The following is a 23,571-nucleotide window of genomic DNA, read 5'->3' on the forward strand; positions in this document are numbered from 1 at the left end:
CCCCCCCCCCACCCCAAATGCTTGTTTAAACTGAACTCACACAAACCCACCTGTTAGTGACAGCATAGACCATTGTGATCAGGAATTTTTGGGGGAGAAAAATATAAAACCAGCGGGGCCGTTACTACAATGGGTGAAATTGGAGTAAAGAATGCGCTCCCCCCCCTCCCACACCCCCACCCCACTCCCTCTCTCCACGAGACTTAATGAACTCTAGGGGTATCTCTTTCACCCCCGGACCCCACGTTTCCCATCTTGGTCCTCACTTTCCCACGGTCGCTACCTGTGACAGGTTGGTCGTACTAAATCGTTGACAATCCACCCCGAGTTGGTCTATTGACAGCACAAGATTTAGGAGGAGGGGTGTAAGGGGGGGGGGGGGGTGTAAATACTAAAGCGGTTTTTGGGTATTCAGGTAGAGTGATGCGGTACAGGTCAGAGGGGTCAGGTTTAGGCCAAGGGAGGCGACTTGAACGAGGATGATAATTATATTAAAGGGTGGCTGTAAGAAGGGGGAGAAAAAAATGGGCAGACAATCATCTAATTCGTCTTGTGTAGAATAAGCATTGATGATAAAAGGGAAGCAACTCTAAGTTACACTTTAAAAAAAAAAAGGTAATTTTTTTTTTAAACAGGGGTTTTTAATATTGTTTACCAGGTGTCAGTTTGCAGGTGTCCGAGGATTGAATAGGGTGAAAGATAATACGTCAAGGGTGGACAGTGGACGTAGCCTGCCTGGGATGCTGAGGCCGTGGGAAATATTTTCAGGTCTGGGGGGAAGAAAAAAAATTGTCACCCCTTGGCCAGTTAGAGCCGGTCTGGCATAAAGGAGCAGATTTGAGACATCCGGTTAAGGAAGATGAACAAATAAAATCTGACCATATTAGCGTCGCCTGAGGGGTTCTATGGTATCCCGAAGTGGACGATTGAATGGTATGATGAAATGATGGTGAACTATTAGAGGATAGGTTGGGGGTTAGCGTGTTAGACTTTGTTGAGGGCGGGAATGCTTTAGTGAGATAATACAAAAAAAATACAAAAAATGGAGTAGGGTACAAGACAGGTGTTATCGTTTGATGAATGTAACATTATTTTTTAAGACGCATAAAGATTTCTGTAAAAAAAATTAAAAAAAAAAAGACTAAAATTCATTTTCTTTTAGGAGGAAACAAAGTTGAAAAACGTCTTGAAATAAGAAAGTTAAGTTATACTCTCAAATCTGGAGGTCGAGAGGGGAGATGAAGTAGATTTAACCTGTTTATTTCAGCCCAGCATATAAAGAGATAATGTATTCAGTTATTTTCCTACAGCTTTATATTTCCAAATGCGATTCAGAAACCCATCAGAAATCGCGGACTCATGGACGCTAGGTCTAATTAAAAACAAAAATATCACGACCATGTTTTTGTCTTTACATACATATTTCATTCTACCATAGTCTCTATGAAATGTTGACAGATCACCATAACTGTATGCCCCATACGCCTGTCTCAACCCAATACATCACACGTATCATGTGAAAAAGACATCTTTGGTTTTTAATACAAGTACGAACAGTGTATAAACTATGGGTATTCCTGCTACGGTACTTATTTTGTTTTCATCCACAAAGATACGGTACATTTTGTTTAGTGCTTTACAACTAACAAATGTTATATACTGACTAACCAAATTAGTCCCAACTAACATGAAACAGTGTATGTATGTTTAATATAATAGATAAACACACTGGCATATACAAAAAAACAAGCATATGCACATATCAAAAGGCAGTTAAATTTAAAAAAAATATACCGTCCTCAAAATGCACAGCTATACAAACACATATGGACATTAAAACACATATCATACAATCACACATTAACATTTAAACACACATCAACACAAACACACTCAGACAAAAATGTCAAAAACCACATATCCACACAAAAGCGTGGGTCTTAAAAAATAATGGTGGTTTTTTTTTTTAAACAGAGGATTTCCACATAAAATTGGTTTTAATTATTGAGCATTGAATGCTTTTAATTGCTCTCATACCCCATGTGTTAGGTGTCATTGTGTAGCAAAGAAACAGTAGCGGAGCTTAGGGCATAATTTAGAGCTTAATGCTGCATTTTGAGCTTAGTGCTGCATGTGGAGAGTGACGCGTTGCGGAGCTATGGTGCCTTGTGGTGGCGTAGGATATCTGGTGTAAGGGGGGTGGGGGGGGGACGGCTTTGGGTTAGGGTTAGGGTAAGAACCCAACGGGATCCGAACCTACGTTCTGACCACATTATCCCTTCATTTGCCGAGGTCAAGAAACACATGAACTCTACTTCATCTGCGTTAAGGATCGCTAGGTATGAAGAGGAATCTTTACCTTTAACGCCCTTATTTAAAAAAAAAATGAGGCAACTAGCATAACGACCTGCGTTGAATTCTCACTTCTTAGTGATCACATTTATTTTCAATACGCAATACGCGTCTACCCATGTTTATTTCGTCTATCTTGTTTACAATGAATGTATTCAATAATATAAAAAAAAATCACATTAACCAAGGATTACGGGCCTTAATTGTGGCCACTACGACACGCATAAAGACTCGCGTTCGCGCATGCGCAATTTTATAATACGTCGACCTTGACAGAAATAAAATTGTAATAAACAAAACCACAAACTAATACACAAACAGCTGGACTTGGTACGCTCTGCTCCCCCCACCCCAGGTTTAGCAGCCCCCCACCCTCCATCCTCCCCTCCCCCCTTTATTTAAGTTGAGTAACATTTGTCAAACTTAGCTCACGCTGTCCCACGTGACAGCTCGGGCTTACCGCCCCTGGAATCGATATCCAGTCGGAGTGATCGCATTTCATGGTTGTAATTACTGAACGAATTAGTTCACGTGACCAGCTCGTTCATTTAAAAAGAAGGAAGGATTATTTTTTTTTAAAAAAAGGGGGAGAGAATTAGAACAAGACAAATGAAGAGACCAAATCACAAACTGCGGAGTTACCCGTTCTTTGTGAGGGTGGGGTGTGGTGAGGTGGGGGCGGTGGGGTGGGGGGGGGGGAGATAAAGCCCCAATCTGGTCTTGTTGATGTGAATTCAGGCGTGTTTCGTGGCAAATAGCTATGCCTCCCCCCCCCTCCCTCAAGCCACACAATACCAACCCCCAACCCCCGTCGCCCCTAACACAATGTATAGTAAAATGGGCAAATCGTAGTGTGCATGTTAGGGGTCATCCAAATTTATGACGTTCACACACGGGGGGGGGGGGGGGTGGGTCCGAAATAAAACTGACTTTTGTGGACGCATATGGACTTGTATAAGAAAAAAAAGTGGATTTTTGTGGACGTCATAAATGGATGACCCCTTAACAATAACATGCCTTTTTTATTTGGGGGGGGGGGGGCGTCTTAGCGTTTTAGTAGTAGAGTAGCTCAGGGTTAGTGTCAATTCAGAGTTAGAGTTAGGGTCATGTGGGGTTTGTGGTATAAACGTTGCCAATAATACAACACAAAATACGTCTTCTTAATAATATAGGGGTGGCAGGATTTTATTAGCAAGCTGAAATCAACTCTAACTTTGCTAATGTCAACATACACCCCAGCCTTAGTAATACCATTTCAATAACAAAATAATTTTAAAAAAAAAATCAAAACTAAACCCATAATTACAATACTACTAACAACCTTACACACCTATTAACAGAAAGGTCCATTGTCGAACACAGGTAATATCAACCCTCGGATTGGCTACGCATAGAAGGTTAGATTAGTTTACACCTTACTAACAGTCAGTGTTTCTTTCAGACTATTTTCTCCTGGGGGGGGGGGGGGACTAATTTCCGGGGGGGGGGGGGCGGACACTGCTAAAGTATATATTTTGTATATAGATTCCATTTCGTTCGGGGGATGCCTTGAAGAAACTCTGCTACCAGTAAATTAACACTTGTATTAAGATTCCATTTTTTATTTAAAACTGGTATGAAATAAACTTGGAAAGAGATGGAAACAAATTAGCAAAGGGCAGAAAAAGATGCAAATATAAAGTAAATGGCCTATGCTCAGATTGGAGACGAAAAAAATCGAGGAATTAAAATGAAACATACACTATGATAAGCAGAGGCGTAGCGAGGGGGGGAGGGATTGCGGACCGCACTGGGTGACACCATTTAGGGGGGTGACACCAATGCAAAAAATACCAAAATATATAGAGAAAAACTTGAGGGTGGGGGGTGCGAATCGAAAGTTTGAAAGTTTGTCCCCGGGAAGGGTTTCTACGCCTCTGGGGGGTGACACCATTAAGTGACACCCGACCTCGCTACGCCACTGATGATAAGTCCTCTAGTAAGGAGTTTATTAAACCTGTGATTCTACATACACGACACTCCATTGACCACGTAAATGCGTTGACGGTCCTTAGCGTACTATAACAATGATTTACCCGTGTTGACAGTCCCCACACGATCTGCCACCCCCCCCCCTCCCCCCCGTCCCCAACCTCACCTACTATATGTCCTTTGAGAAGCACTGATCTAAGTTATGTACCTTGTACAGAGTTTCATCCAGACATCTCTTCGGGGGGGGGGGGGGGGGGCAGACCCCCGAAGAAAGTCTACCACCCCCACCCGCCCCGAACGAAACGAAATTTATATAGAAATATATACTTTTAACAGTGTCTCCCCCCCCCCCCCCCCCCCGAAAATTTCTAGGGCAGCCTCGAAGAAAAAAGTCTGGAAGAAACAATGACCTTGTAAAGGTAGCCTAAACATTGATATCACACTTTATGTTTGTTTTTAAAAAAATGTACACAACCCATTTTAAACGTGATCGTTAGCGTCACTGTGGTTTATTTTGGTTTCATACATTGTGGGGTGGGGGCGGGGGGTGGCGAGACGATGACAAGTCGTGCCATCTACGGTTTGGGTGGCTATGCTTTGTAATGTATTTTTTTCCTTCAATATGCGAAAAACCTTCAGTATTTTGTAGCATCAGTTTTTTTGTACCATTAGTATTTCATATCCTAAGTATTTTATGCTGTCGGTATCTTTTACCCTCAGTATTTTATACCCTAAATATGTTGTACCCTCGCTTTTTTTACCCTCAGTGTTTTGTACCTGAGTATCTTGTACTCTCCATATTTTGTACCCTTGGTATTTTGTATCCTCGGTATATCCTACCCTCAATACTTTGTACAAACAGTATTTCTTACCCTTTATGCTGAGTACAAACCTTATTTGTACACTACGTAAGTACACTATATATATATATATATATATATATATATATATATATATATATATATATATATATATATATATATATATATATGGCTTAGGAGCATACATGGATCATGTTATTCCAAAACACACACAAACACACACAAAAAAACACCTATTAAATTTAACCCCAATGTGCCTGACCTCTGACCTCACGTGTTGACTGGTTAAGTCCAAGAGGTCAGGGAAATAAAGATAATCGGTCCCCACCCCGGGTCTACAATTTGTATTGTGCCTTTCTTCCATCCAGGACTGAGGCCCAGGCTTACGAAACCACGGGTCACTTTACAAATGGAAATACACAAGAGTAACAGAAACGATAATATAATAATTTGTTTTAATCCCACACAAAACCTCAGGATTGCATTGATTGATATTATAACCCAATTTATAAGGGCTCAACGCAATTGTGGCCATAGGATTAGCAACTTCTTTAATTAAAGCTCAGCTAATTGATCTATAATTATGTCATTTCCTAGTGGTTAACTGTAGCCCAGCGGCCCAGCCCACCCCTACCCGGCCCTTGTCGCCAATTTTACGACCTCCACTAAACTACCAATTTACTCACAATTTGATACAGGTTCAGTGGCGTAGGCAGGGGGGTTTGGGGGGGGGGGGTAGACCCCTCGGTAGATACAAAAAGGTTGAACGGGGGGGGGGGGGGGTGCAAACCAAAAGTTTGAGGGGGGTGGGGTGAAAATCAAAAGTTAAAAGTTTGAGGGAATGGGGTGTGCATATCCAAAGTTAAAAGTTTGAGGGGGGGGGTGCAAATCAAAGGTTTGTCCTCGGGGGCCGGGGAGGGACGCTACGCCTCTGATATATACATTTATAATGCGGGAAAAAATTTGAACCTCCCCCCCCCAATGAGACGATCCTGGCTACGCCACTGTACAGGTTTTTTGCCTCTCTATGGTTCCGTCCCCTACATGTGTTAAAAATGACGAAATTGTAATTTCATATTTCTATTCTCTTACCAAAAATCATCTTTTAGATTAATTTAAAATCAATCCACAAAAGACCCCCCCCCCCCGCCAATCCTTCCCCCCCCCCCGCAAATCCCCCCCCCCTCTCTCTCTAACCCGATCCGGTTCATTAACTTAAAAAAAACAAAAACAAAACATGACCTCTTCTCCTTTCCTCTAATGGCGCCATGTTTTTAAAGTGGGCGGGAAATTCCTCTGGCGTCTAGACGGTCGTCTGCAAGTTTGTTTTAACGTGTGAGTGTAATCGAAAGGTCATCGATGCACCGCGACACAATGTGTATACCTAAAGGTTAATTGTGTTTAAAGCCGGAAGTGCAGAAAACGAAAGGAGAAAGGAGCGCGCGGTGTAAATAACTATAAATAGATATAGCGAAACAAGAGAAGACAACTTCGGTTTCACAACGATGTATTCGGAAGTTTAAATCTCAATACCCTTGTATCGTATATCCTGCTATTTATTTTTTCGCAATGCTAAATTATTTTCTTCGCTGATATTGCAATGTAATCATATTTTGTATTTCAATTGTTTTTTTTTTGTTTACGTTTTTTTTTCTTAACTGAAAGTTGAATAGATAAAGCTTACACGTTTAAAATTCAAAAGACAATGTAGGCTCAGAAAAGGAAATAGAAATACGGGTAGCAGGTTCTAATGCTGATATTTATTAGAACTGAAACAAATGGTCTGATTTCAAATGAAACTGTATTGATTAGTAGAGTTTTAAAATTTTTTTTTTTTTTTTGAAGATTTTTTTTTAAGGCGTGATTAGAAAATTGATGTTCTTGGATTAGAAAACATAATGATGTTAGTGGAATGTAGCAGTAATATAAGAGGTGAATTAAGAATAGCAATGATTTAGATAGATTGCAATCATGATTGTTGCGATATTAGTTGTAGGTTGGAGAATTATTGTTGTTTTACACAGACACAAAAAGCCTGTTGTAATATATGGGTTAAAAGCTTATTATTGTTGTCGTTTTTTAACAATGCTGATGGTCATATATTTTAACAATTATTGTTGGAGTTTTAAAAATTATGATTGTTCAATGTATTAATATTTATAGTGAAAAATTATAATGTTATATGTATGGGTACCAGACTCAACCTAGGGAATTAAAACCAACTGGACATAGTGCTGATCACATTGACTCCTCATTAAAACAGATGAACTCTACTTCATCTACCCTGTGTATCTTTGGCAAGAGTGGGAAAATATAAAGATGATTTATAACATTGTTGATTGTGAATTGGAACCATATTGAGTTGAGTAAATGAATCACTGCCACATTTAGAAGGCTGTTGCAAATTTACAACATGAAAAAAGGATGAATGATCTAAAACCTCAAAAACAAAATTTAATTTTCAATTCATGTCTAATTTTATTAATTTGATTTTAATGTGTACGCATCGATACATATCAATCATGTATAATGACATTTTCAAATTCATTGCATTTTTTTTTAATTATTAATCTGCGCTTCCTTCCAAATCAATTAGAGATACATTTCAAGCAGGAGTGTGTCCAGAAATGGGATCGAGCGAGCACGAAAAACGATCCAAAAAAAAAAAAAAAACAACAGAATCCAACAGGCGCATAATTTATTTGGTGAACGCAAACTCATGTAAAAAAAATTATTTCCCATCGTTGAAATCAAGCAAGGGAAATAATTAGAGTAAACTAAATGTTATTTTATGGTTTATGTGTTAACTTTAGAAAATTCAAGATTATTGAATTATTAAGTTTAAAAAACAAACAATTGTTTGAATTATTTCCGGTCTAATTTGTTTTCGGTAAACAATTTTGTTTTCTCTGCAAAACCCTGGAATATTTAAAAAAAAAACAAACACTTTTTTTAACACTGGAAGAGAGGGGGATAGGGTGTGCATGGATTTTCCATTACTTTACAAGAGGTCAGTTAAAGTTGAAGCTTCAGATACTAATTTTGTTTCCTAAGGGAGTTCATTAAAAATATTGAAACAAATTAAATGAGCTGGAATTTGTGTGTTTAAGATCAATCGTGTACTGCATAAAAGGCATTTTGTATACTAACGGTATTAAGTTTTGTTGTGAATCTAATACTGTTTGCTTCTAATAAGCTTTGATTTCAGCAAGGTACTCGTCATAGTTTACCATCTTAATCTTTACAACGTTGATACATTGTTCTCTGCAAAATGGAATATAATTTTAATATGAAGGACAGAACAATCATTGGCTGATTCCTATATACATTAATCTGAAAGTGTCTTCTAGTCTGAATATATAAAAAATTATGGCAAAGAAGTTAAAAATAGTGTCATAATTTTAATCTAGCTGTGATAAAAACAAAATTTTACTTCATATCTAGTTCATAACTAAAATCAAGTATTAAAATAACTTCATCATTAAAATATATATTTAATAAAAAAAAAAACAACAAATAAATGCATTAACATTCTTATTTATCTTATACATGGGAAGCGTGTGCTAGCTGTAGACTGCTAACCCTAAAGTCTAGAGTTTGAATCCGTGTTCAAGTCAGCAGAACGTCCCTGAGTCGACACAGCTCTGATGGGTACCTAACTCACGTTAGGCAAAGTAAAGACGTCTGGGCAATGACTACACTATCCCTTTATAAGACGAGGTCACAGAAACAGGTAAACTCTACTTCGCTTTCCTCATAGACCGTCAAGTTAAAAAGGGAGCATTACTTTTATATCATATACTATTCTATTAATCGAATAGTTAGAAAAGCTAATTACATTATTTAGAATTTATTTGAGTGAACGTATGCAGCAAAAAGTTTAAAATTTCGAACAAAACAAACACGAAGTCATTTTTCTTTTAATCAGAAAATAAGAAGTTTAGAAGTTTAGAAGAAACACCTATTGAAATCTACAACCTTTCTCTATCCAGCTAACTCAGCAAAATTATAAATCTCTTATACGTGTCAAGCATTAACGTAAAGTAACAAGTTAAAAAGAAATGATACGTTGAAAGAATAATGCCTTAAAACCAAAAGAATTTCTTTTATTAAAAAAAAAAAAAAAAAAAAAAAAAAAACGCTTCGAAATTGGAAGCTCATGTTTCATAAAATTAAACCTTGAGAAATCACATAGATCGACAGTTATACCTATACAGTTTGTTTTTCTTTTATGTACATATTTTCTCTTTAAGCATACCGATGATTTAGAATACTGATGCGTCTGCATTTCGTTTTATATTTTTACAGGTGTTTCCACGAAAGTAGGCCTACCTGTCTTTTTTTTTATATATAAAACCAGGTAGTTTGAAATCATCAGATTAGCGATAGAATCAGGTTTTAGAGGGAATGCTGGGTATTTTACCCTGACCTAGTTGTATCAGATTTCATCGTTTTTATCTCATTTGCGTAATTTTAAATTTGCCTGATTGTGCGGAGAAATAACGCAGCCCATTTAAAAGTTAGGCGAAAAAATATTGTATACATTAATCGGGATATGATTTTAAAACGATTATAACACATTATTATGTAATGTCAGTAACAAGATAAATAAATTACGCTCTCAGTATATATGTTACATAAGCTTACATTAATCGATTGGATATATTATTAAGGCAGCCTTGGATTTCATAGCTTTATTTGAAGCTTACATAAAGGCTAATATAGCTTACATCACTTCATTTGAAACAATAACAACGGTTACTGCAGCTTACAAACCTCTGGTTAAAGCAATAATTACTGTTACCTTGGCTGATTTATTAAAAAAAAAAGTAAGTTAAATTCCCTTTTCGAACCTGACGGTACCTCGGGCAGCTGAAGTAGAGCTCACATGTTACTGCGACCTCGGCATATAAAAGGATAGTGTGGTCAGTTGTATGCCCAGTCACCTTTAATTTCCCTGACGTGAGTCGGGTACCCATAAGAGCTGTGTGGACTCAGTCATGTTCTAGGGAGACTCAAACCCGGGATTCAAACTCAAAACCAGTTTTGGGACAGTCCAGCATTGAACGCTTGTAAGATCAGCTGGTAGATAATGTAGCTAACTTAAAGAACAGCTTTATTAACTTGGATTATTGGTGCTACCGATATTCGACAATAGTCTTCTGAAACTACTTGTGTTAGTATTGTATTATGAGGCTTAGTTTTAGGGTAAGATCTTAGGTCTAAGAGCTACGTTAAGACGGTTTACAGATAAGTTTGGTGTAGGGATAAGGCTACTGTAGTTTTAACCATTTAAATTGGTATATAGTTAATTACCAATTAATTACCAAACTAACAAACCATTTTTAATTAGATTACATAAATAAGACATTATTGGACAATAGTATAATATATACACAATAACCCAAATACGTTTAAAGAAAAATTGATTGTATTTAATACAGTTTGACATTAACCTAGCAACCCCGAAATTTTTGAATTCAAATGAGCCAATCAGAACTAAGCGTTGTTTACACTTATACAACAGCAGATACGCAATAGGCTGAGTCATTTGTTGATCGCTCACCACAAACAATGACATCACAACTTTAAAAATAACTCCATGGGCTCTAACCCTGGGTGATTTTCCGCTGTCCAAAATAAATAAATAAATAAATTTATGTAAAGGGAAAAAACTCAAGGTCGAGGGATTATGTCACGGCTTATGCACGCTAGAATGATAACAAGAGGAGTTGCGTTTCTTTTTTGTGTGGCGGATCTAACGTGGATTAACGTTCTTGGCGCCGACCACAGGGTTGTATTATTCCAATATAGCGCAGCTCGTGTTTGTCGGCTCCTGTTAACAAGCGGTGACGCTATCGAATGCGCGTTTCGTGTGCGGTGGGGCTATTTGTTTTAGAGCTTGGGATCGTGAGTAATGCGGTTATGTGGAACAGTTTAGAAGGTTTGTACCGGATTTTTCATTTGGATTTATAATTTAGAAAAAAAAATTAAAAAGGGGAGAGAATAAATTGCGTTTGATCTTATCTCCCTTTTTTATTTAATTTTTTTTTTCTTCTTCGCTTGTGTTGAAATTCAGTGTTAACAGTTTTATACCACAATTGACGCAAGCTTAAGGGCCCTGATTTTTTTTTTTACATTTGTCTCTTCTCTCCCCTTGTATTTTTAATACTTTTTTTTTCTCCACAGGAGCATGCGCAGTGTGTCAAGGTTACTCTGTCACGTGGTTCAACTAATGTATGTCAGCGGGCGGGATCTCTACAATGTGGACTTGTCCTTGCTCCGCATTCGTTATTTAGGGCTCCTTTTTATGTCAGGCCATTTTTTCCCCTGCTCCTTTTTTTTCCTGTTTAAATCTGGCTTGTTTATCGAAATCGTGACTTGTCCCAAGTCCCGTAACTCGATTACAAGATGGAGGCCTTGTTGTCCTTCCTGTCGGTTAATTGCATTAAGATAGCAGTTGACCCGAAGACAAAGCAGGTAAATAAATCTCTAGACCACAGATTTTCAAGAATGCGGCACAGGTTTTTCAATGCGTAGAGAATATTGTAATCCCCTCCGAAGGTAAACTTTAAATGGGTCGTGCAGTAACTGGTTTACCATTAATGTAGTTAACATTACTCTTTGCCTAAATCAAACCTTAATATCTAAACATTACTCTTTGCCTAAAGCAAACCTTAATATCTAAACATTACTTTTTGCCTAAACCAAACCTTACTATCTAAACATTACTCTTTGAATAAACAAAACCTTAATATCTAAACATTACTCATTGCCTAAACCAAACCTTAACATCTAAAAATTACTCTTTGCCTAAACCAAACCTTAATATCTAAACATTACTCTTTGCCTAAACCAAACCTTAACATCTAAAAATTACTCTTTGCCTAAACCAAACCTTAATATCTAAACATTACTCTTTGCCTAAACCAAACCTTAATATATAAACATTACTCTTTGCCTAAACAAAACCTTAATATCTAAACATTACTCTTTGCCTAAACCAAACCTTAATATCTAAACATTACTCTTTGCCTAAACCAAACCTTAATATCTAAACATTACTCTTTGCCTAAACCAAACCTTAATATCTAAACATTACTCTTTGCCTAAACCAAACATTAATATCTAAATATTACTCTTTGCCTAAACCAAACATTAATATCTAAATATTACTCTTTGCCTAAACCAAACATTAATATCTAAATATTACTCTTTGCCTAAACCAAACATTAATATCTAAACATTACTCTTTGCCTGTAGACCGTCCCTGAGTCCACCCAACTCTGATGGGTACCTAACTCACGTTAGGGAAAGTAAAGGCGGCTGGGCATAGTGCTGACCACACTATCTCTTCATATGCCGAGGTCACAGAAACAAGTGAACTCTACTTTACTTGCCCCATAGACCGTCAGGTTTGAAAGGGAAACTTTATATTTTTTATTTTTTTTATTACTCTTTGCCTAAACCAAACTTTAATATCTAAACATTACTCTCTGCCTAAACCAAACCTTAATATCTAAACATTACTCTTTGCCTAAACCAAACCTTAATATCTAAACATTACTCTTTGCCTAAACAAAACCTTAATATCTAAACATCACTCTTTGCCTAAACCAAACCTTAATATCTAAACATTACTCTTTGCCTAAACCAAACCTTAATATCTAAACATTACTCTTTACCTAAACAAAACCTTAATATCTAAATATTACTAAATATTACTCTTTGCCTAAACAAACCTTAATATTTATTAACTGTCAAAAAGAGTTATATTCGTTGTGGTCAAGACTAACTTTGAGAACCCCTTCGGATTCTAAGGTTTTCAATCATACGTTTAAAATTCAGACTTCTAAAAAATGTAGGCCCTCCCTTCAAGCGGAGATTGTCCTTGTTAGTAGCATACACGGAGTTCATGCTTGTTTCACGAATTTCGACCAGCACTTTCTTAAAAATGATCTGCTTTAATTTGGTTTTGGGTAAATTTTGTTGTTTAAAGGCAACATGTGGAGATTAAAATTCAATAGTAATAAATACAAATAATAATGTGTGCGTTAATTAATCAATTATCTCAGATCGGACTTGTGACTGTAGGACGTCAATGAGCCCACCCAGCTCTGATGTGTACACGACTTTGGGAAAAGCACAGACGCCTGGGCTTAAGACTGACCATGATTACCCATTAATTGGCCAATGACAAGTCATATATGAACCCAACTTCCCCTGCCCAATAGGGCTTGTAAGTAGGTCACCGTCTTCGTGTTCTCGTACTTGCCTGTTAGTATATCTCAATTTTTTTTATTCAATCGGTAAAAAAATAATAGAAAAGTTACCCTGCTACAGTTAAGTTACTTAAAATCGTAAATATGAATCATGGTAAAAAATTAATTTTGTTCGAAAATTTAAATCTTTCTCTGGCTGACGAGATTTTGAATTGTGTGCAAGAGAAACCGAGACTTACAAGCCCCATTGATCGCAAAGTCTAAAGAGGAGTTTTATAAAAAAATATGTTTTTAAAACAATATGCGATGGCAATCCAAATTCTTATCATGCATTCCTGTTATAGTGTCCCAATAGCTATTAAAAACATGTATTGAAGGAAAAAAACGGAATGACAACATGTGACTTGATGTCTTCAACTGACAGATTGTTGGAGCTCAATACTCAAAAACTTTTTTTTTTAAATATTGGATTTGAATAAACTGAGATATCAAACAGCCATAAAAAAAAACCAAAAAAATAAAAATAAAATTTGAAACAGGAAACTAACAGAAAACTTAATACAACTGGATCGATGCAAATAATGTTTAAAATGTTGCGGATATTGGTACAAAAAATATTTAAAAAAAAACAACCAAAAACAACAGAACTGGCAGGGCAAACCAATCATAAAACTTGTTTACAGCTTGTGGTTTTTTACAGTTTTTTTTTACCACTTTTCAGTAAAGCTTTCCAGGCTGATTATAAAAAAAATAACCAAGGGTTCAAGGTTGTATTGACTGCTTGATACAAGTGTCACATAGCATTCGATCAAATAGGAAAAAATAAAATCGCTAAAAAAATGCCAAGGACAGGTGTTTTTTGTGTGTAAGCTGATCTTTTTTTTTAAAAATAACTGTCAACAAGTAAATAAATCGTAAGGAGAATATTAAAAAACAGCAGAAAATATCTGGTTTTTTTTTTTTTTACAAATATATGTTGTTGCTTTTTTGTACCTTTTTTACGTATGGCGCATTTGTAATGTTATCAAAATAACAAGTAAATAAATCTTAAGGAGAATATTAAAAACCAGCACCAAATATCTGTGTTTTTTTTTTGCAAATATATGTTGTTGCTTTTTTGTACCATTTTACGTATGGCACATTTGTAATGTTATCAAAATAACAAGTAAATAAATCGTAAGGAGAATATTAAAAACTAAGCGAAAACGGTTAGTTTTTTACAAATATATTTTGTTGTTTTTTCCCTACCATTTTACTTATGACGGATTTGTAATGTTTTCAAAATACAACGTTCATCGACATCATTATCTTTTTCTAGTACTATTTTAATTTGGAGATAATGGCGTATTTGTATTGTTAACAGCATCTAACATTCGTCTGAAGAAATTTTTTTTTTTTTACTTTTACTATTGAGATCATTGCCGTATTTCTGATGCCATTTGTTTCCAACATTCATCGTTTAACGCTTCATCGTCTGCTCCAGTGTTGTTGGTCCTCTAAATGACTTCCATTATCATATTGCAACCACGGTGAATATTGTTTGGGGCGGTGAAATCTTCTCTTACAGTTTCAGTAGACAAGCATTTCTTGTCTTTAGTTGGCTTCATGTTGCGGCAGCTTTGTTTTTTTCTTTTTGCTGATGACAGATATAATATATTGACACGATAATTTAGTTGAGTTCATCAGTTTCAATGAAACTCAGCATACAGGGGGATAGTGTGGTCAGCCATCTTAGTTTTTCTAGCGTGTGCCAGGTACCCATCACTGCAGGGTTGACTCGAACGGACTCGAACCAGGGGGTCCCGACGCAAAAGCTTCAGGTGGACAGTCGTTAGCTCTAACACTCGACCACGCCATTCGGGCAGTTAGTTGTGCAGGTAAAATATAATTCACATGTTTTTTTTATATAATGTGTTAAGTTTACATACATTCGCCTTTACGTGTGCCAGGTACCCATTAAAGCTGAGTGGACTCCTACAAGTTCAAACCCGGTTCATAAAATCAATAATTTCAAGTTAGCAGTTATGATCTGTATTCTCTGTTCATACTGTCCCGAAAAAAATTCAACAACTTCAAGTGAAATGCGCTGGGAGTAAGAAAAGCTGAACTGACAATAATTTGGTTAAATCTTGCGTCAAATGTCTTGTTCATTTTCACACAAGCTCTTCTGTTTCTATGTGTTAGGGAAAAAAAAAAACTTTAAAAAAGACGACCTAATCGAAGTATAGCGTGAAGAACCAAGTTAAATCAATCTTTTCGTTATCAGGATTTCCAAATCCCCAAATCTTCTTCTTCGGCAGAATTTTATAGAAGAATTTACCGGGGCTAAAGAAATGCTAATATAACTTGATGGTATTATAAAAAAAAATTCTTATAATTCCTCGATCAAGGGTTACTTTTTTTTTCATTCTTCTACAAAACTGAAAAGAAGATACATTCCAACACTACCCCCCTCCCCCTGTTCCACTCTCCCCTCACCATCTTATTCAACCAATTTCCCTACCCGCTCCTTACATTTCCGCTGACCTTGACACTCCTCTCCTTTGAAAAAAGTTTTTAAACGTTTCGACCACGTGACTTTGTTAACATCCGGTTCCATCTTTGCAAAAATATTCACGGACTCCGCCCCCCTCCCCCCCCCCTGTAATTAATAAATAAAATGTTTCACCAACCCAGTGGATCAGCTCCGTAAATCTGTTCAGCTTAGTTATTCCTCTTTTTTTTTCTGATTGACGAACTCCCCCCCCCCCCTCCCGGGCCGCAGAATCAACATGAAGGGTACACCCAACCAATAGAAAATAAAATCATCCTTAATCTCCCCTGCACAAAAAAAAAAATCGGCCCGTATTGTCTATTTTTAAAACAAGGAAAAGATAACTCAAGCCGTACAGCAGTTTTTTCCCCTAGCTCTAGAATGCGTTTGAGGTTATCAGGCCAAGGTTGCTGAAATGCCTTCAAAACCTATAAAGTAGATGTGGGTTTTATTTAATCGAAGTACCCATCCACCTAGCCCCTTATAAGGCCATCACCCTTTCTAAAGTTTTACTTCTTCAATTTTTTTCCCCCTTAAAATCTCGTTTTCAGTACTATCCCCTTTCAATTATTTCTAAAGGGAGGTAATGTTAAATAAGGGGAGATAATTTTTTTTTTTAAATTTGGTGATTGTCTACTTATAGTTGATGTGATAAACTTGTAAAATTTTAACAGGATTGAAGTGGATTAGAATGAAAACGAAAGAAACAGTTTCTGGAAATACGTAGAAAGGAAAAAGGAGATAGAAAAACAGAAGGGTATAAAATAACTACCGAAGTAGGGCGGTGGGGGGGGGGGGGTAGTTGGTGGTGAAGACGCAACCTTGAAAGTGATTGATCTTTGATTGCGTTTTTAAAAACACGTGTTGTTTTGTTGCAAAAGGGTTTTGAGTTCTGTCTAAAATAAACCCCCCTCTACATGGTTTATTAGAGGAGGATAGGATCAAAACATGAGCCGGCAACATGCTGTGCTTTGATGGATCAAATGTGTCTCAATCTACAACCTGTTCTATAGGGAAAAGTGTTTCATCAGCTCAAAACAATTTGATAAGTGTTTAAGGTATAAAACAATAACTCTGATGAAGTTAAGAAAGAGTGTAATGAGGGTTAGGTTAAAACAGAAGCTTAGATGCTTGTTGCTTTTTGAAATGATTTGGAGATGATCATTTTACAACCTGTTGTACAGAAGGGAGGAGAGTTGCTTGCTGATCTACATCAAACATCAGTTTGTTGAATTGTAAAATCGAAATTTTTGCGCGTGTGAAGTGGACTTTAACTTTCACTTCATCATCATTACCCGTTCGTGCCCAAGACACACGTGAGGCAGATGAAGTAGAGTCCATGTGTTTAAAATATGTGGAACACAGTTTGTAAAGGCAATATATTCAAGATAATATTTTTCGAATTTTTTAAAATATCAAAACATTTTAGCTTTCCAAATTTATTTACGCGTTACGTGAAAAAAAATCAATTTTTTTTTTGTTGCTATGTATTTTTGTATTTTTCCACGTCATATTTTCAAAACACCCTTACTACTCATAGCTTGCTTGATTATCTGTGTAGTTGTCGATTTACATTCAATAACCCATGGAATAACACTACAAACGCTCATCTAGCGCTGTTGAATACGCATTTCTTGAAATAAGAGCAAGACGTCGGAATAAAGCTGCATTTTTTCAAAGAAGAAAAAGAATGAGAAGCTGAAAAAAAATCCAACAAATCATACTTAATTAAATTAAACAGTGTTTTTCTTCATAAAAAAAGTTATAAGAAGAAATGTTTTTATTTTATTTTTTCTTCGCAGGAGGTGTGGAAAACTCTTAAACACTTTATTTATCACGTATAAAAATCTCTTTATTTATTTTAGATGGGAATTAACGAATCAACAGAAAACGGTTGATAGAAAAAAAAACAATAACAAAAACAATCCTAATTCTGTTTACTTTCCTACGCTAATTTGATTCATGCAGTGTTAGCTCAATCTGATATTTTTATATCTACGTCACTACCCCACACATGTTTTTTTTTTACCCTCCATCACCCCTACTCCCACATAAATGTGTACCCCTACCACCCCTACTCCCATATATATATATATATATATATATATATATGTTTGTTTGTGTGTGTTCGTGTGTGTGTGTGTATTAACACTATTCCATCTCAGATGACCACGTATATCACCACCACACTTACCCACACTCTCCACATCCACATATATCACCACCACAATCCTTACTCTCACTTTGATTATCCATATGTGTATCACCACTCCTCCCACTTCCCAGCACTTCTCCCACTTCCCACCACTCCTCCCATTTCCCACCACTCCCCCCATCCCCCACCACTCCTCCACTTTTCCCACCACTCCTCCCACTTCCCACCACTCCTCCCATTCCCCACCACTCCTCCCATTTCCCAACACTCCTCCCATTACCCATCACTCCTCCCATTACCCACCACTCCTCCCATTACACACCACTCCTCCCATTACACACCACTCCTCCCACTTCCCACCACTCCTCCCACTTCCCACCACTCCTCCCATTTCCCAACACTCCTCCCATTCCCCACCACTCCTCCCATTCCCCACCACTCCTCCCATTTCCCAACACTCCTCCCATTACCCACCACTCCTCCCCTTTTCCCACCACTCCTCCCACTTTCCACCACTCCTCCCATTCCCCACCACTACTCCCATTTCCCAACACTCCTCCCATTACCCATCACTCCTCCCATTACCCACCACTCCTCCCATTACACACCACTCCTCCCACTTCCCACCACTCTTCCCATTCCCCACCCTTCCTCCCATTCCCCACCACTCCTCCCATTTCCCAACACTCCTCCCATTCCCCACCACTCCTCCCATTCCCCACCACTCCTCCCATTTCCCAACACTCCTCCCATTACCCACCACTCCTCCCCTTTTCCCACCACTCCTCCCACTTCCCACCACTCCTCCCATTCCCCACTACTCCTCCCATTTCCCAACACTCCTCCCATTACCCATCACTCCTCCCATTACCCACCACTCCTCCCATTACACACCACACCTCCCACTTCCCACCACTCTTCCCATTCCCCACCCTTCCTCCCATTACACACCACTCCTCCCATTACCCATCACTCCCCCCAATTCCGCACCACTCCTCCCATTCCCCACCACTCCTCCCATTCCCCACCTTTCCTCCCATTTCCCCCCACTCCTCCCACTTCCTCAGCACTCCTCCCAATTCCCCAGCACTCCTCCCATACCCCCGCACTCCTCCCATTCCCGACCACTCCTCCCATTCCCCAGCACTCCTCCCATTTCCCACCACACCCCCCACCCCATTTTCTACCACCCCTCCAACAACCTTCACCTCAACACTCATCCCAACAAGCATTCCTAAAACATCCCCACTCCTTCATCCCCCCCCTGTACCCTACCCACCCCACGTGTATAACAACGTTCCACCCCTCATACATCCACATTTGTGCTCCAGCCACTGGGCCTGCCTCCCTGGAACTTCCGGTGGCCCAAATTGTGTTCTTAAAAAACGTTCCGAGGTTGTTGCGTTTTTTTTTTTCGGTGGTTTTACATCCAAAAAGGTCGGCTGTACGCTTAAACGTTGACATCAAAATGTAAATCTGGTTAAGATCAGAGCTTGCGATGAAAATATTTTACAATTGGGAAGGAGATGTTCAATCAAATTGTAAAACTATTCTAGAATCCGAATATCTTTGGAAGTGTAGTACATTTTAGAAAACGATTTTTTTTTGGAGATTGTTATTAGTTTCTTTTTTGTTTATTAGTTAGGATAGAAATAATTGAAGGACAGTATGCATGTAAACATACATATCGATTGAGATAAGATTATCTCTCATCGAGCGAGACCAAAATATCTCATATCTGGTGAGATAGACTATTATAGAAACACCTGATCTTAGCGATGCACAAGAACATCTGGGCGTGGTCGAGTGGTAGCGCTAACGGTATCACCACTGACACTAGTAAGTTGTGAGACCATTTCAAAGTTAGTGTTTGACTGGTTACAAAATCAATACCAAATTAACTACACAAATATCGATTTTTTGTTGTTGATGTTCTTCGACGTTTGTTAGACTTTATTTTTAGATTATTTTGGTTGTATGGCCTAACGGTAGAGCGCTAAACTGCTAACCCGAAAGTCTCGAGTTAAAACGACTATGAGTCCAACCTGCTCATAGAAAGTAAAGGCGACTGGGCTCGGTGCTGACCACATTATCCCTTCATATGCCGAGGGCAAAAAGATATGTGCACTCTACTTCAGCTGCCCAAATGGATCGCTAGGTTTAAAGAGAAATCTTTTACTTTCTTTTACTTTTTTTTATATTTTTAAATTCATTTTCACACAAAATTGTTATATTTTAATGTTTTTAAGATTAATTTTACGATAAAAAAAATGATCGAAAGAAAAAAAATACTTTACTAAAAAAATTGAAACTAAACAATATATAATTATATATTTAAAAAAAAAAAAAAAACCAACAACATGCCAACATAAATACGATAACACGCTGTCGGCGAGTCTAAAAATAACTTTTAAGTGTTCTCGTCACAAAGGACTTGATCAATTGATTGGGCGATAAAATTCACGTGGCCATTCATCAGTGTCAAGGTCACACAGAGGGCACAGACAGTAGGTGATATCACGTTCGACTCTCGTCTGCTATAGGACACGCATGCGACTGGAAAATTTGACGGATTGGCCTAGCTGTACTGTATACATATGTGCTTTAATCTATTTACTGATCAATGGACGCAGTTAGGGGTTTTTATACCATGTATTAGAACGATGGTGTATGTAGCTGTATGTGTGACGATGTAGGGTCATACAGTTGTAGCGCTGCTTATGATGCTTTCGATCTATGTAGCTATACATCTGTCAATATATGTAGCTATATATCTGTTAATATATGTAGCTATGTATCTGTCAATATATGTAACTATGTATCTGTCAATTTATGTAGCTATATATATGTACATATACATGTTGCTATATATCTGTCAATATATGTAGCTATATATCTGTCAATAGATGTAGCTATGTATCTTTCAATACAGTTTTAGACCTTCCCTGAGTCCACATAGCTCTGATAGGTATTTAACTCACGTTAGCAAAGGTAAAGGCGGGTGGACTAATGCTGACCATACCATCCCTTCATATGCCGAGGTCACAGAAACAGGTGAACTCTACTTCACTTGCCCTAGAGACCATCTGGTTTGGAAGGGGAACAACTTACTTTTTTACAGTTGCGGGTCTATGTTGCTATTTATGTCTGTCAACTCATCTACAAGTCTGTTTATGTACATAATAGTCTGTCTAATCTAGCTACATGTATGACTATGTAGCTACAACTCTGTTCAATGGTATGTGTTTATGGCTACTTAGGTATCTACTAGATGTGTCGATATCATGGGTCCTAGGTTAGGTACACACAGATGTTGTAACATTCCATAACGTGATACCATGCATGCTAGGATGTAACCAACAGTAAGGATTGTGGTAATTAGTTAACAATGGCAAAGCCAGAGGTGTACGTTAATTAAACATATTATCCACACACACACACATTCATACACAAACACACACAGACACACAGACACACAGACACACAGACATATATATATATATATATATATATATATATATATATATATATATATATATATATATATATATATATATATATATATATATATATATATATATATATATGTATCGAGAGAGAGATCAAGTTTATTATATCTGGATTGCCAATGCCTACAAGAATTTATTCCCCATGGCTTTAGCGTTAGCTTAATTGTTCCTTAAAACTTACACATTCCCGCTGTTCCTAGTTACAAATAACGTCTTATTAAAAAAAAAAAGAATACCCAATATTTGTTTCTTTAATTTAATTTATATTTTTTAAAATGAATCCTCAATGTTATAAAAATTTCAGTTCAATCAATTTGAAGGGAAATTTCCGCTTACCCCTATAGTTTATTTTTTTTTCAAAACCTTAAAATGCTTTTATAAAAAAAAAATTGCCACCGGAAATGACATGGAGGCTGCGCATTGCCGGAAGTGATCTCACTGGCAACGAACGGACATGCGGAAGCGGAAATGCTGGAACGTAAAACCCTCGGGTGTGTCGGTGTGTATTCCACACCTCTCATCCCACAACTCCCCTCCCCCACACTCCCCATCCCCCACTCTCACACGCCTCCATTTCCTCCACCTCCACCCCCTCCCACCCTCCCCCTCCCTCACCCACCTCCATCCCCTCCCCCCATCGTGTTCATCACTCACCACGAGGAATGTACGCCCAATTAAACGGCTCTATTTACGTCATGTACGGAGAGGATCCAACACATCGCGTATTGTTTACACCTGTTGCTATTTCCTTCTGAATTTGTTTATGGCGATACACGATAATCGCACTCAGGATATAGACATAGGCTAAATACTTATACACACTCACTCACTCACACACTCACATTCACAATTACATTCACATTTAAACACATACACGCAAACTACGTTTAAATATATATATATATATATATATATATATATATATATATATATATATATATATATATATATATATATATATATATATATATATATATATATATATAAAGTTATAGAAGTAATTAGCTGTAACTTGTGAAAACACCACATAATATTTCAGATCGTAAGTAATTGGCATTACTGCGTGATAACAATCTTTTTTTTAAAAGCTATCGCAACTAGAAACACATTTAAATTATCCCTAAATTGCCCTACGTTTTCTCAGCCATTTTTATATTTTAATATTGAAGAGAAGGGGAGGTAGCCAATGAAGATTGTGTAAGAAATAAGGGAAGTAATCGAAGTTCCCTGCACATACGTGTACCACCTGTCTTGGCAGAGGTTATCTATTCATTACGTTTTACCTTAAAATGTTTTTTGTTGATATCCAAAATTAAGATAAAATATTTTAATTTTTTTTTTAATAATAAAAACCAATTTTTAACACACTAGAAGATTTGTGTTTAAAAAAAAAGGGGGGGGGGAAGGATGGATTATTGAGCCCACCCAGACATAAATTAATGAGTGTTGTGACAAATTAATAAAGATAGTTGTATTATTTCTTAACTATATATTAATTTTAGAACTTTTGAAAGCAATTTATCACTGTATATATATATATATATATATATATATATATATATATATATATATATATATATATATATATATATGTATATGTATATATATATATATATATATATATATATATATATATATATATATATATATAGACATATTTCAACTGTTGAAGTTAAATGATAAAAATGTTTCCGCAGCTACTATGTTATTAGTTTCCTATATAACCTTATCAGAACACTGCAGCCAGAAGTTCTATACTTAGAAATCACAAATTATAGTTGTTCTCGTGATTTAATCAGTGCTGTGTACATTTTTCCCTGCAATAAACCTAATTAGACATCTCCCGATACGTATTAATTTTTTTTCTGCAATCAAGATATAAAGGCTGTCGTTATGCTGAGGATAAAAATTAGCTCTGACAGATATTTATCAATATAGTAGGCTATCAGCTTAGATTAGCCGATAATTTTAAAAATATTTTTAACTAATTAAATTTAAATAAAATAAT

The 23,571-nt window shown here is 37.0% G+C and overlaps 1 long non-coding RNA gene across 1 annotated transcript; it reads left to right on the top strand.

Moving 5' to 3' along the window:
* Positions 1-7,804: 7,804 nt before the first annotated feature.
* LOC131949258 (uncharacterized) lies at positions 7,805-11,692 on the top strand. Its single transcript, XR_009388140.1, has 3 exons — positions 7,805-7,849; positions 8,702-8,877; positions 11,334-11,692. It is a non-coding gene; the product is annotated as an uncharacterized LOC131949258 (long non-coding RNA).
* The last annotated feature ends 11,879 nt before the right edge of the window (positions 11,693-23,571 follow it).

The sequence above is a fragment of the Physella acuta genome, unplaced genomic scaffold (assembly GCF_028476545.2).
Source record: "Physella acuta isolate Inbredline_101_S28 unplaced genomic scaffold, ASM2847654v3 ptg000681l, whole genome shotgun sequence".
Classification (NCBI taxonomy): Eukaryota; Metazoa; Mollusca; class Gastropoda; family Physidae; genus Physella; species Physella acuta.